Raw genomic sequence first — 16,132 nt, forward strand, 5'->3', positions numbered from 1 at the left:
GTCCGCTGTGCCGTGCGTGTGATCATTGCTTGTACAGCCCTCTCGCAGTGTCCGGAGCAAGTATGGTGGGCCTGACACACCGGTGTCAATGTGTTCTTTTTTCCATTTCCAGGAGTGTATATACAATAGTTATGATCTGAATTTTTGTTAAAAATTCTTATTTTTTTCCTTAACAACTTTTCAGATACATTGTGTATGATGTTGGGCAGGTAAATATTCAGTATCTGCTGAAAGTCAACTTCAACTACACCTAATAAAATATGTGATAACCCTTGTATACAAAGGATGAAGAAATGTATTTTTACTATTTTTATATGTTAGTTTTATTGTGTTACTTTAGCACTCATATATTGTTGTTGTATTTGCTTACTACTCCAGTCCCGGATGGTAATTATTGGGGCTGCAGCTACGTAAAAATACACACACTATCATTTAAGATTAAATATAATGCCTGAATCCTTTGACTGCTCAATTTATACATACAGTGTGTTTTCTCACAGCTTAAAATTTGTTTGAATTTTACATGACAGTACGGAAAGTGTCACCTAAGTTTCTGAGCATTACTGAATTTTCACATATTGTAAAACCTGATGAAAAGGCAAAACTTCAGTTTGGTTTTTATTTAATCATCAGATTGTCAGCACTTTTAGGTATAAAAGCAGTTTTGACAAACTTCAAATTTGTTATTGATTTTAATCTGATGAACAGTTTTCTGTGCATGTTAAATTCTTGTATTGTGATTCATACAATTTCTATGATGATTTGATGTCATCACACATGTTTAAAAGATTTGAGTCCATGGAAAATATGTTTTATCTTTAAAAGAACTGACAGAAGTTATCACATGGTATTAATATCAACACCTTAAAATCAAAGTATTCAACATGATGTGTGGGATGTTGGAGTGATCAGTTGTAATTAAATATTGGGTTCTGCCATAAAAGTATTTTTTAAATTATGATTTCGTAATATGTCACAGTAACAGCCATTAAATGAAAAACAACTGTAGCCAAGTAAATTTTCTGTACATACTTTAATTCTTTGCTGTGATAAATTTGTATTTTTAAGGATACATAACAGATATACAGATGTATGTCAATATTTGTTTTACATTTGAAGAGGACTGATATTTTTGTAGCATTTACACCTGAGTGGTTTACAATGTAATCTTCACCATCTGTGTATGTAAAAATTGAATAAAGCAACTAAAAAAGTAACAAAAGTTCTTGAATAAAATGTTCTTTTCTCAGTTTTTCTGATTTAGTGTCAGCAATTACAGGATCACTGCTAATTCAGAGTTAACTTGTTAGTAAAAACAGAAATTGTTCCTCTAAAGTTGGCTTGCATTTACACAACTTACTGATTTACTCACCATTCAGATCATAAATCCTGTAAAGGGACAAGTTGCTGTTCATTCAGAACTAGAGAGTTAATAACACATTTAGAAATACCGAAGTCCTTACTTTTTTTTGTCAATTTACATCTTTACTTACCCTTGAGATCTGAACATTTGCCAGGAAAAAATGCTAAAGCTTGTCTGGAAATCAGGGAAATATCAGGGAATTTAACAAGGGGAAACGTGTGGCAATCCTGTATGCTTTTTCTTGACTGAAGCATTGCAACCTTATTGTCTTTAACAGATTTCTTTTAACTTAGTGATGGGACAATCAACTGTTTTTAACAATCTGTTGGTAAGTCGATTGTTTTTTCATTCCATCAGTTTTTTTCAGTTGAATGGAACTAGTCTCTGCAGCCATTTGAATTATATGAATGTTTTCACTTACTACCTGCATTTGAGTGATATTACTCACCTGATCTTTTCCTAAAGACAGCCCTAATTGTCTGTTTTTGCACAGCCTAAGTTTCGTAAAACTGTTCTTTGAAGTGTGTTTGTGTTCACCTAATATTTTGTTTGTCACCTCTGCGTCGTGAGCACTGACCCATACGTTTTAGCCTAGCTCACTGATGAAGCAGGTCGGATCACATGGTGGTCCATCGTCTGTGCTGCTGGTTTCTCAGTCTTGAAACTAGCCACCTGCCAGAATGCTGCAACATTTCATAGAACCACCAGGCAGTTTATTTTAAGTGATCTCTTGTCATGAGGATGCCTGGGTCAAATTGCAAGGCCCTGGTTGGGTAGTCTCATGGTTAGTGCAAGGTGAGTCGCAGAGCTCTCTCTTGCACCTCTTGGAGCTGACAAATATTGGTATCAGCTGTGCCAGCTATAGCATAATTTCACAGTGTGGGGGAAGCATTGATTCCAGATTTAATACAAAGTAAAGTGCCTTCAAATGCGGCAGTGCTTCTCCCAGGACTCATGAATGTGAGGCTTCCAGGTCTGAAGCCTATCAAAAGTTACTCCTAGATATTTAGCCATGCGAGACCAGGAGAGGTGCCTCCTGTGATTGGGAGTGGGTGAAGATCCATGGGCACTCTACGTCACATTATTACAACAACCTGGCTTTAATAGCACTGAATTTAAGGTGCCGTTTCATAACCCAGGTTCCTAGGACATCGCATGGCTCCTGTAAACAGTGGCGAACCCCGATGTCATACCTTTGGGAACACATGTAGAGTGCAGTATCATCCACATATAATACAAGGGATAGCCTGTCTGTGTGTGCTAAATCAACAGTATATGGGAAGTGTGGTAGGGGGGCTAAGAACTGACCCCTGTGGCACTCCCCCTATTAGTTGAGATAACGTCTTCAGCACAAATGTGAAAAGTTCAGTCATGCAGATGAGATGTGCTGAGTCTAGGTGCAACTTCAGAACCTCCAATACAAAAAGTTTGTAGAGGAGGCCCTCATGCAACTGGCAGTCAAGGGTCTTGGAGACGTCGAAGAGTACTGCCCCGAGTACTCCCAACACTCCTTTGCTCCCACTGCATCCTCGACAACATGCAGTAATTGGTGTTGCATGCTGTGGTCATGCTGGCAGCCAAACTGGTCTGTGGGAATCAGCTTCTCCCTGTCCACAGGCTATACAAGTCGTTTGATGTAAATTCTTTTGAATACTTTAGACAATACAGGGAGCAGACATATCGGCCAATAGTTTTGAGGAAGCCTTGTGTCTTTCCACGCAGAGGAATTGTTGCCAGTCCTCAGGATGTAATTTAAGGCTTTGGTGATCAGCTGCAATGCATCAGGCAGGAGTTTTTTCAGCATAAGAGCTTCTGCTTGGTCACAGCCACAGGCCTTCCTGGTACTTAGGGAGAGAAGTTGCGTGTCAACTTCCTCCTCAGTGGCAGGTTCTGTGGCATCATCTGGATCATCCACAAGAGAAATAGGCAGCCATTGCTGTACAATTTGTGTGTGCTGTTCATCTATATCATCCTCTATCAGAGTAAAGTTGTTCGCAAAGTAATCAGCCAAGACATTGGCCTTGGTGTAAGGCTCACAGACAACATCTCTGCTGACATGCAGAGGAAGCAGATGGTGCCATTTCCTTAAAAACTATTTAGTTAGCAGCAAGCAGAGCCATCTTCAATGCGAAGCATTGTTGGCCTGCCAAGTCATGATTTTGATTGTTTTCCACCACCACCTTTATTTTGTGTGAAGCAGGTTGAGGTGGCATTTGGTGGCAGGATGATGTGTAATTTTCCACGCATGGAAAAGCCTGTTCTTGTCTGAAATGGCCGGTAATATTTCATGGGGGAGCTGATGTAATCTGTCAGGAGGCCTTTGTGTACCATTGGGTGTGGCAGTGTCTACAACTGACTGAAACAATTCTCTGTCGGTTGTGGCTGTTATATGAATGTTTTCACTCACTCACTGCATTTGAGTGATTTTATTTACATCTTTTTCAGCCTTTTCAGCTATACATGAACGACGACTAGAGTTGACAACTTTTTAGAGACAAATAAAGTATCTTGTGAATGAAAAGTATATTTCTAAAAATAAAGTACCGTAGAATGGGGTGAATAGGGACACTTTTTGTGGTCTTTAAATAATAATCACACATTTGGAATAAAATTTGAGTTAATGTTCCATCCATGTGATGTCCATCAGCATAAGGTACTTATTTATGTAGTTGTATAATTTTGAATTCAAAGAACACCACATAATTTTAAAAAAAATAGTGGCTGTCACTTTTAACCCTACAGACGGGGTGAATAGGTACAGAATATATCTTACTGTGTTATTTTATTCACTGTCCCAATACATGACTTAGGAGGGTGAATAGGGACACCAGAGAAAGTTTTAAAATAAGTTGTAAATATATAAAAAAGAATAAAGTTCATTTTTTAAGCCTGCAGTACCTTATGTGGTATTAAACTGCAGTTTACGATAATAATAAAAAAACTGAAAGGAAGCAAATGTCTCTAAGGAAGGATGAAGTAAGTACAATGCCTACTGCCACTCATGGAAATTAACACTGAACTTCATCAGCCTTCTTCAATGGAGTTGTGGGTGAAGTAGACCTCCTACAACCCAGTCTTCTTTCTCCAGCCACTTAAAAACTGATCCTGAATTGATTCTGGTTTCAGTGAATTTAACAAATGATGCTTCAATGTCTTTCTCATTTTTTACATCTGTCACCATACCTATGAACCAGGGGTAAGAGACCTTTTTAGATGAAGTAGCATAGCATTCACTAAAGTCCACCACAATCCAGTCATTTTCTTTTAAGTTTTTCTCTTGTGGCAGCTGATAAACTCCTGTAACTGGCACGCCATTCCTCTTCACATAATTGCTTTCTTCAACTATTTCTTGCTCAGGTATAAAATCTGAATCTGAAGAATTGTTCATTTCATTTCCTGATGCCTGGCACTCATCTTCTGGTTCTTCACCACTGACATTTGGACACAGCTCAACACCAGAAACACTCTTACCAGGTTCCACATTTATTCTCTTCTTGGGCACCCTGGCCTTGGGGCCATCATATCTCATCTCTTTCAATAGTGAAACAATTGAGTCATTTATTAAATTCTTATCCACAATTGCATCATCAGGAGCAGGAAGCCTGTCTATAACAATCTGAAGATTTAATGGAATAATGCCAGATTTTCTAAATCCAGCCACAATATTTTCTCTTGCATTTACCTTAATGTGCTGTGTTAACTCCCTAAGAAGTTGGGGAAATGCCTCTTTTGAAAGAGGGGACTGCTTTCTTCCAGGACCTCTTTTCTATTTCTCCAAAATTTGACGCCCTATTGACTTAGAGGAGCAAAAAAGGCCACATCAAGAGGCTGAGTAAGATGTGTAGAATTGCTGGGTAAGAAGACAAACCCAATATTATTCTGCTCACATAACTCTATGGCATCTATGGACAAATGAGATGACAAATTGTCACCAAGAAGAATTTTACTGCTCAGTAATCTTGAAGCATATGGTATGATAACTGTTTTCAGCCAGTCTTGAAACAACAGTGGACAAACCAACCAGATGCACTTTGGTTATATCTGACATTTTTTGGTCCTCCAATTGTCCAACTGTCATAAACATGTAAAACCTTATATACAATGTATTCTGGCAAAAGAACACCATCACCTGAAGCAGCATACATTATAAATGTCGATCCTATAGTATGGTTCACTATACGTTCAGGATATTTTGTCCCAGGTTTCATAAAGACCTTCTTCCATCCAGGATCACCAGATCGTTTGGTTTCATCATAGTTTTTAATATTTGATGATGGCACATCTTTTAGAGTGTCTTCAAGCCTGATGTAATGAAGTTTCAATGTTTCAGGGGGAACTGCAGCTCTGGATCTCGTAGTGGTGTGGCCATTCTTTCTGACAACTTCCATTTGTGGTGTTCCAGGAAACTATGTGCAAAATCTTCTCCTGGAAAATGTTCTTAAATTTAGAAACAGTTTGTCCCTTGGAATCCAAATATGCCTTAACTACACACCTTAAATTTTAGGCATTTAGAGGGTAACTCCATTCAGCTCATGTCATTAAGCATTCCACGAAGTGATGCTTCACAGCTTTGGGCAGTACAGGCTGGCCACCAATTTTTAGAGGTGCTATGTCTGATTCAGTGCCTTTGTTATATCTATGCAGCACTGACTTGGGAATTTTATATTTCTCAGCTGCTTTCCTTAAAGACAAACCTCTTGAAACAGCTTTTAAGGCCTGGAATTTCATTTGTTGAATGTGAAACATACTGCTTACCCCTTAGGTTAGGTTTGTACGTTATAGGCATTTTGTCCTATATGGAGTCCAGCCAACCTATAAACGATATATGAAATTAGATTTGGTTTTATTTTAACAAGTACAACTTTAATAAAAAATCTGGGAATACCTTTACCTGCCCCTTTTCACCCCAACTAACAACAAAAATTAACCTCAAATTCTATGTTTGCTTTATTAAAATAAATCACAACGCTGCTGGAATTAAGTACTCTATCATACTTTAAAAGAAAAGATAACAATAATGGAATAAAACTAATATTTATCTATTGTTACAATAGAAGTTTCTTGCTTCACAAATAATTTAGGCTATCAGGTGGCTAACAGAATATAAAAATGGAGGAAATGACAACAACAGCATGACCACTGACTGAGTCAAATTGACAAACTAAATTTGTCACTGTTGGAAAAATAATAGTGGGTAATCTTAAACATATTACATCCACATGTATAACACAAACACATAAAAGTAATTTTACTAAATTTTGTCACTATTCACCCCAGTGTCCCTTTTCACCCCATTCTATGGTATATTCAAAATGTTTGACTTTACTTACTGAAATGTGAATTTTCATACTTGTGGCATTAAACATCAATTTTTTGTTGGTTTTAAAAGTTTAATATCTGGTGCTGAACTGCAGATTAGTGTACATACAAAAGAACAGTTACTTTTAACATGTTTTTATTAGATCGGCTTTTTGGGTACAAATTTTGCAAATGAATTAACTAGCTTCCTGATAAGCTAGGGACTTGATGATTTTAAGCTAACTTCCCAATAAGCTGTAGACTAGAAACTTTCAACTTAGCTCATAACTGGATGACAATGCAATATTAACTCACCTTCTTTTCTGGTGTGTGGCGAAGAGTAGGTACTGGGTGTACCACTGCTATTTCCCAGTTTTCTTGTGCCAGTTGTGTGTTTTGCAGTTAAGAATGATTGCTGATAAACTTACATGTGAGCTCATTTATCTCTCATTTTTACATTTATGGTCTTTTTACGAGATATTCCTATGACGAAGTGATATATTGATTGACTCAGTTGAAGAGAAACTGAAATAAACCTGAAGTTTACATGTCTCTGTTGTAATCTCATCAAAATGTTTTAAACCAGTTGAAAAATTTGGCACACACAAGACCAAAAAGCAGAAATTAACTATTTAAATATAGAAACTTTTACATATAAAACAGTTTTAAAATGGACTAATAAATGTTAAATAATCTCTCCTAGACCCCTACAGATTTCTAACATCACATTGCCTGTAAAATGGAATGCAAACTGTTCATCATTTCACTCATACTTGCACCTCCAATTAGGGCTGCAATATGTCCAGATTTACCCAGATTAGCCCTAATTTTGAGGGCATCCAGAAGCGTGCTGGAGAGATTTCATACAACTGTCCAGGGTAAACCTAGACCTTTTTTCGTATCTGTGAAAGTCTGATTGATTGGAAATAGATGGTCATAAACATTAGTTAAAATTGATTAAAGCAGTACTGAAACATAGATAGTTTCCTCATTTTAGTCTATTAAAAATGCAGCAGCAAGCACACTTGGACACTCTCCTATATGCATATAGTATATTCCAAAATTATCTTTACAGCTTTGATCACATATATTTTAGAAACAGGAATAGGTGGAATGATGCAGTTTATGGCATAATGTTCACAACACACCTGAAGCTCACTTTTTTCTTATTTTCCCATGTTAGTTACTGACTCGCTGTCTTACAACAGTTGACACAATGTGTGGAATGGCTAGTACAGACCAGATCTGACACCCAGGTCCTGCAGAACCCCATTACATTTTTTTCTTTCGGTGGGATTCACATCAAAATAGCAATAGCACACACTTTAATGAAGTCATCCTAGACCGGACATGGCACTGGAATATCACTCAGATAAACTGTGTGCTACAGAAGGTGTACACACTTGAGGTGACCACCCATCGCCTCTTTTTGCTGAAGTCATGATTTTCCTAGCTCTGTCACAATTTTTTTTGAAAGTAGTTTGTCCTGGATTTAACAATTGTGAAATGATTTATCCCAAGTAACATGTCCATTTCATGTATATTGGTATGCTGTTACTGAAATAAGTAATGTCTGGAGCAGTGACAAAACACAATTTGTTGTAGAAACTATGAAATCAGTGTTAGTGACTAGAGTGAATTATGATGAAACTTGAGTTGAATGTTTTCATAATGATGTTGAAGAATACAGACATACGGAAGAAAATTTACAGCACTGGTGAATACTGTATGTCTGTTCACATTCCTTCATTTTCAAGGGTACTAATAAAATATAAATTAATGTACTTTTGGTAACAAATGGAACTGATAGTTTGCATTTATTAATTCAATCAAAACTTGTTTTGCAATATGAAATTTTTTTAATGTATCCACAATTTGGGTCTAGAAAATCACCTACACACACTTAACTCTGTTAAGTGTCTACTAGAACCTTAGGTATGTATGAACATTATGCCGCAAACTGTGCTTTTCTACCCATCCCCATTTCTGAAATATCTGTTATTAAAGTTGTAAAGATGGTTTTGGAACACCCTGTATTTTCCCTACTTCTTTATTGAGAAAATGAGGAGCCACTGATAATGAGAAGCCACCAACAATGGGTGATCCCCTACATCATAATGCCACGCTGCCTGCCAGACAACTATCTTAAATGTCATTTGCCTTCTACTCACTGAGCTGTATAAAGCTGATTTCATTTACGTTCATATTCCTTACTGCAAATTAGTACTATGTCTGAACATGAATGTCTCTATAATGTGCTTTCACAAATCCTTGTCACTCTCATGTGTCGGATGGAGGCATGTGCCTGCTGGCATTGTTGGCACTGAAATGCAAATAACAAAACATTCTGCCTCTAATATCCCCATTCCCCACGCAACATTGTGGCCATTGTCCAACTTATTGTCTACAGGCTGTCTCTATCTGGGAAAATAATCTGAGTTGACTCATATGCCTGGGGTTTCCAAAGTTTTTGCCTGGGGTTGGCAATTTAAGTGATGGCAGGTCGATCCCAGCAAAATATCAGGGTAATTAATGGAGAATTAATAGCACCTGGAATAATTTAATCCACAACCGTACATGACTTAGTTTTAAACAAAGAAAAGAAAAATTACTCCTTTCAGTACATGATCAAATGAACATGTGTATTGCTTATTTTAACTTAGGACCACTCTCTATCAGGATAATGTAGCACTGCTTCAGTTCAACTAAGTAAATTATTGCAGGCTGGTTACACTCAGGAAAATGAATGGATAGCTCAATCATCTAAAACAGTAAAGAGTGGTTTCAGTTAAAAGAATGACATCATCATTCAAATACCAATATCATTCAACTGACAGAAAAACTGCTGATTGATTTCACTTGAAAAGAAAGAATGACAAATTCAGTCAACAAGCAAAGGTACAACAGTGTGGTATCTTTTCATTCAATTCCTGCCAATGACTGTTTTCACTCAAAAGAAGTAAATGAATAATAATTCAACTGACAGATAAAACTACAACTGACTGACACAATTGTTTTCATTTGGTTGCTCCCACATACTGGTTTCATTTGAAAGAATGAATGAGGAGTCCAACCAACTGAATCAATTGTTTTCATTTAGTTGCTCCCACAGACTAGTTTCACTCAAAAGAATGAATGAATAATTCAACCGATACATGTAACTACAGTCAAATGAGTAGATTATTTTCCAACAACTGAATGAATCTACTGTTTTCATTCGGCTGCTCCCAGCACTATTGAACTTGTTTGAGCTTTGTACTGCATTGTGAGCAAAGGAAAGGTAGGAGGAACATCTTAATCGCTAGTCATCAGGTGATTAATAGTATAAATTCTCAGTCTGGCATTTTGTTCCTATCTATTGTAAGGAACTTGGGGGCTTGGCTGGCAAGACAACAAAGACAATCTTGCAGTGCATTACAGTCTGACTGAATGGGAGTGCATATAAAAGGCAGAGGCATTTTTCATCCCAGTACTGAGCACCAGGGAGCCAGAATTTACAGTACATACTGGATAGCACCAGGCCCAGAGAATAAGAATCAGCTTCATTGTAAAGCATGAGTTTTTTTCCCTTTACAGTGTTATTTAGAAATGCAGTCATGAGATTATGAACAAAATGATAAACAGAACAGAGCACTGATTCAATACGCCACTGTTGTTACACAAGTTTGTAATTTAAAATATTGTTTCTTTTGTACATAGTGATTAAAGATCCCACACTCAGTGTTATCTTAAACTTTACTGTATGTAGTATGCTTTGTTCTTATTTTAAACTTGCTGAGAGAGAAATGATAGAATTAAGATTATTTTATTCATTGTTGAATGCTACATATCAGAATCCAAGTCTTTTAGATTTCATATGGATGCACATAGTATCTATTTCCGGGAACAGGATGTATGTGTTTTTGTTTTAAATGAGAACTTATCATTCTGTCATAAGTATAGAGATATCTACACAGTCAGGCAAAAAGATAGACAAATGTTCCACAGAGACACAGTAGTGATTAAGTGTATTATGTGTGTACATTTGATGGAGCAAAATGTTGAGGGCTTGCTGTTTAAGGTAAGGCTATGAGATTGGTGCTAATAGTATAGTCATCTGTACTTCATGACAAAGACAAGTCTTATTAGCAGTACTGAGAGCTAACAAAGGATGACCTAGTGTGTTTTGTACCATGCAGGAGCAGGGTGAGAGACCACAGGGCCGAGTGCTCTGTGTGGCATATGGTAATAGCTCTGCAGGAGGTTGGTAGTGAGCCAGGGTGCAAATTTTGCACATCTTTTATATGCACCACTCAGAATGGAGCACCTGCAAATTTGAGTGAGCTGCAGGCATCGCCGGTGCCAGTGTCCTCTTTAGTGAACACACTAAAGAGAACTTTCTTTCTTTTCTTCAGACTCTTTAGGACTGCCTTGAGTAAACTGCTGATTATATTATTCACGTCATACATTATAAAGACTAGGTGTCAAGGGGATGCATGTTTTAAAATGCAATACAAAAGGGCATTGTCTCTTTCCATTGACAGGTGCTGGCCAATCTGTTTTGAACTCAAGAGATTGTGAAACTGGCATATTTGTAAGACATCACAGGATGGCCAAAGAACATGTTTTTAAAAGGTTTTTCAAAAGGACTGAGCCGTGTGTCAGCTCTCAACATATATAGCGCTGTTTAGATTGTTCTGAGTCCTTCAATTTCATCATTAATTGATTCTTTCATATTTATCGTTATGCTGCGTATGATCCTGTTGAGATTCCCCTCTGGTGGCGTGTCTGGTCTCATTGATCTTCGAGTTGTTGCTTCCTGTTAGCCTTGTGTAAGGGAATAAGATCTTTGGGGGGATGGCCGGTTGGTTGCCTAGCGGTGAGGAGTCGGCTGGTCAGTTTTTAAAATCAGGAATTGGAGAATGTCATACGATTAGACTGCGGCGTGGCGGTGGAGAGTTGTCTGTTGTTCCAAGAAGCCACATGGTCTGTCCTGGCGGTGTGAGACATGTGGGATGAGTTGATGGGACAAGGCTGTAAGCTCTTGCTGTGAACACCCGGGGGCCACGGCTATGGTTCTGAGTCACTACTTGGTGTGAGCAGCAACGGATGTTTTTAAATTTTCCGTCTGGAGGCGGGAATGATGGACTAGTAACTCACCTAACCTGAGGAGTGGTATTTCACTGCCACGGGTGCAGAGAAGATGAGGGCTCCAGTGACAGAGTGTGTGGCTGCGTGACTGTGCTCAGTTGGGTACGCTGGCAACGTGGACATAGTCAGGTGCGAGGAACCTTTGATTTGGAGTTCATCTGCTGTTTCTCTGATAAACAGCAAGTTAAGTTGGTTAAAGGTTTAAATGTTAATTGAAGAATTTTGGTTTGTGCAACCAGCATCTTTACTGCCTTGTGGCCTCCTGTGTTCGGGTTTCCTGTCCCTGTCGCCGGTGTATTTATAGACAGTGATCTTTTTTGCTTCTTATTAGTACTGCCCGATAGGAAGTGAATTTTGGGCAGGGATTATTGTTTTAGATTACTTTTTTTGATCCTTGTGGCCTCCTGCATTCAGATTTCCTGTCTCTGTCGCCGGCGTAATTATAGACAGTGATCTTTTGACTTCTTATTCATTTTGCCTGGGAGGAAGTGCATTTTTGGGCAGAGATTATGGTTCCTGATTTGATTCCTCCTCCTCCCCTGGCCTCGCATTAGGTTGATGTGATTGCTGAGTGTGAGGTGTTGTGGGTCTGTTAGTCCACTTCTAGCCTGAGCATCCTTCGGGAGACAATTGTGGCCGGCCTTACACCTGGTCGGTTAATTATTTCTATCCCAGGACATTTTTGTGGCAGGACATGGTATTAAAGTTGTTAGTTATTGTAAAATGTTAAATGGTTGTATTTTACTCTGTTTTTGGCCACTGCTTAAAAAGGTTAAGTTTGCCTTTCATTTATTGGTTTTTTTTTTTTTTTTTTTTTTTTTTTTAAATTACGTGGCTTTAAAATTGTTAGTTATTGTAAAAGGTGAATGACTGTATCTTGACTTTGATTGTTTTAATCTACTTGGCATCCTTTGAAAATGCTAGTTCTGCCTCCCTGTTAGCAAGCCTTTGTAATTTAAAAGAAGTGGCTCCCTACATGTTTGGTAGTGAAATTGTATGCCAATTGGTGTTTTGTTTCAATACTTGGAAGGTTTTAATTTTGTTATTAAATGCTTTATCAAAGTCTGTTTTAAGTAAAATGGCTTGACTATTAACATTAAAGTAAAGTTTTTAATTTCATTACTTGGAAACTTTTGATTTGTTATCAAATGTTTTATCAAAGCCGGTTTTAAGTCAAATGGCTTGAACGTTAACTGTAAAGTAAGTTGTTTTGAAAAGGCACTCATGCCTGCTAGCTTTTTTTTGATCTGTTCCTGGTCAAGTGGTAAAGAAATGTTTTTTAATGGTTGAAGTAATCAATAAAGAAATTGTAAATTGCAACTCGACAGTAACCAACTAATTTTGGCCCCGTTTCCCAACTGGGGGTTTTCCTTGATTAATCATAACATCCGTCTCAAGGATATTGTCTCTTAAAATGTTTGAAATAGTCCCACAATTTCAACACATAAGGGTGGGGGACTGGCAGCATGCGTTAGTCACCTGAAATGTTGTATGTTATTTGTTTAATGCCACTTCAAGCACAAGCACCAGAGAGGCAAGACACAGCAAATGCCTTCTCTGCGTGAAAGCTATGGAAATACTATCAATGACAATGTTTCTAAAGAACAATTACTAAACCCAACCTTCTGAAATTCCTTCATCAAAGAAGGCAAAGTATATGTTCCAGAATACGAATCAAGAATAGCTTCCAATATGAGTAATTTGGAAGTAGATATTCTCAGAGTAGTGAAGCAACTTAAACCCCTTACAACAGGCAAGTCTTCTGGTCCAGACTGTACACCAGTTATGTTCCTTTCAGACTATGCTGATGCCATAGCTCCATACTTAACAATCAACTGCTTGCTTGATGAAAGATCTTCACCCAAAGACTGGAAAACTGCACAGGTCACACCAATCTTCAAGAAAGGCAGTAGGAATAACCCACTAAGTTACTGGCCCATATCATTAACACTGATATGCACCAGGTTTTCGGAACATGTATTGTGTTTGAACATTATGAATTACCTCAAAGAGAGCGTTGTCTTGTGAAACACAACTAGCTCTTTACTCACACAAACCTGTTGAGTGCTATTGACTTGAGAGTTCAAATTGATTCCATACATCTAGATTTCCAGAAGGCTTTTGACACTGTACCTCACAATTGGCTTGTACTCAAATTGCATGTGTATGGAATAACATCTCAGTTATGTGAATGGATTCGTGATTTCCTGTCTGAGAGGTCACAGTTTGTAGCAATTGACGGAAAGTCGTTGAGTAAAACAGAAGTGATCTGTGGCATTCCCCAAGGTCATGTTATAGACCCTCTGCTGTTCTTTATCTACATAAACAATTTAGGAGACAATCTGAGGAGCCATCTTAGATTGTCTGCAGATGATGCTGTCATTTATTGTCTAGTAAAGCCATCAGAAGATCAAAACAAATTGCAAAACAATTTAGAAAAGATATCTATATGCTGCAAAAATTGGCAATTGGCCCTAAATAATGAAAAATGTGATGTCTTTGCATGAGTGCTAAACAGAATCTGTTAAACTTCAGTTATGCAATAAATCAGTAAAATCTAAAGGCCGTAAATTCAACTACATACCTAGAAATTACAATTATGAGCAACTTATACTGGAAAGAATGCATAGAAAATGTTGTCATGAAGATGACACAAAGACTGCATTTTTATTGGAACAACACTTAGAAGATGCGACAGATCTACTAAAGAGACTGCCTACACTACGCTTTCCGTCCTCCTTTGGAGTAGTGCTCTGCAATGTGGGATCCTTACCGGATAGGATTAATGGACTATATTGAGAAATTTCAAAGAAGAGCAGCATGTTCTGTATTATCAAGAAACAAGGTAGAGAGTGTCACTGACATAATACAGGATTTGTGTGGACATCACTGAAACGAAGGCATTTTACATTGCAGCAGAATCTTCTGACAAAAATTTCAATAACAAACTTTATCCTCCAAATGTGAAATATTTTGTTGACACTGAACTATATAGGGAGAAACAATAATAATAATAAATTAAGGGAATTTGGAGCTTTCACAGAAAGATCTAGGTATTCATTTTTTCCGCACACTGTTCAGCATTTAAGTGTGATTCAGGAAACAAATTTTGTATGGCTGTAATTGTTAATGTTGGGCAATTGGCTTACAGTTGTATTAAATTGTATCTTATTTCATGGCATTATCATGAAATAGTATGATTGGAGAGGTATAGAGAGAGTTAGACAGTTGCAAGAAAGATTAAAGACTACAGAGGGGATATGAAGAGTTTAGCTAGGAGAGGGGGTGGGAGGGGAAAGGGGACTTTGGTCAGGGACTCAATAGGGTCCAGGTGTATCCATTTTAGAAGGAGCAGTGACCCCTGGATTTGTGTGTTGGTGACTTCTGCTGGTGACTCTGAAGAGTCAATTAGTTTGATTCCTTGATTCCAACAGGACTTGAGTCCCTAAATGTTTGACATGAATTGGTATTTGGAGAGGATGTGTTTCCTGAACTGTATAGGTTTCCAAACATTGCTTTTTCTTGAGTATACTGTGATTTGGAAGATTTCCATATTGCTAAACTATAAGGGCTCTGAGAATTCAAGGGGTTTATATTAACTTGGAACACTTAAGATAGTGGCATTATATCTAAGACTGTCTGGAAAACTGACTACTGTTGAAGTGACTGAGATAATTAGTACTATTGATAAACTGTTGCTAATAAATAGGCAATAACAACTTAAACAGCTTTGTTGTGTGACCTAGTTTCATTTGTAAAATCCAACCCCAGCTAACAAGTCTGCTAGAACATTATACAATTGGTATTATCACAAAGGGAAGTATTTTTACAGCTGTGTACAATTGGTCTTAGACAAATTATAGCAAGCCAAAATCAATATAAAATACAATTGTACATTTTCATGCCCCTTCCTAGGGAGAGTTTTAGTTCTCAGCAGGAAGTCATAGCTCACAATCTCTTTCGTATTCTACACAAAATTTGCAGATGAGTCAAACCCCATTTCAGTCTTAATATACAATAGACCTTTAGAACAAGAAAACCATGCCCTGTGGTTCAAAGAATGCATTGGTTAGGCGTATCTACAAGGTGGGGCAGAAGTGGTCCATAAAAGTACTGCTCAATCTCACTGACAACAATGTGTTGTAGAATCTTATAACATATTATGACTTCAAACAGAATGACCTTCTCCACAACAATCTGCATGGACTGCAAAAACATCGGTCACTTGAAACACAACTCTCACTTTTCTCACATGGCATCCTGAAGGCCATGAATCAAGGCAATCTCAACATAGGAAAGGAGGATCCTATGGCTGGAGTATTCATGATTCATGACTGGAAT

This window comes from Schistocerca gregaria, chromosome 2 (assembly GCF_023897955.1).
Source record: "Schistocerca gregaria isolate iqSchGreg1 chromosome 2, iqSchGreg1.2, whole genome shotgun sequence".
NCBI classification, from domain to species: Eukaryota; Metazoa; Arthropoda; class Insecta; order Orthoptera; family Acrididae; genus Schistocerca; species Schistocerca gregaria.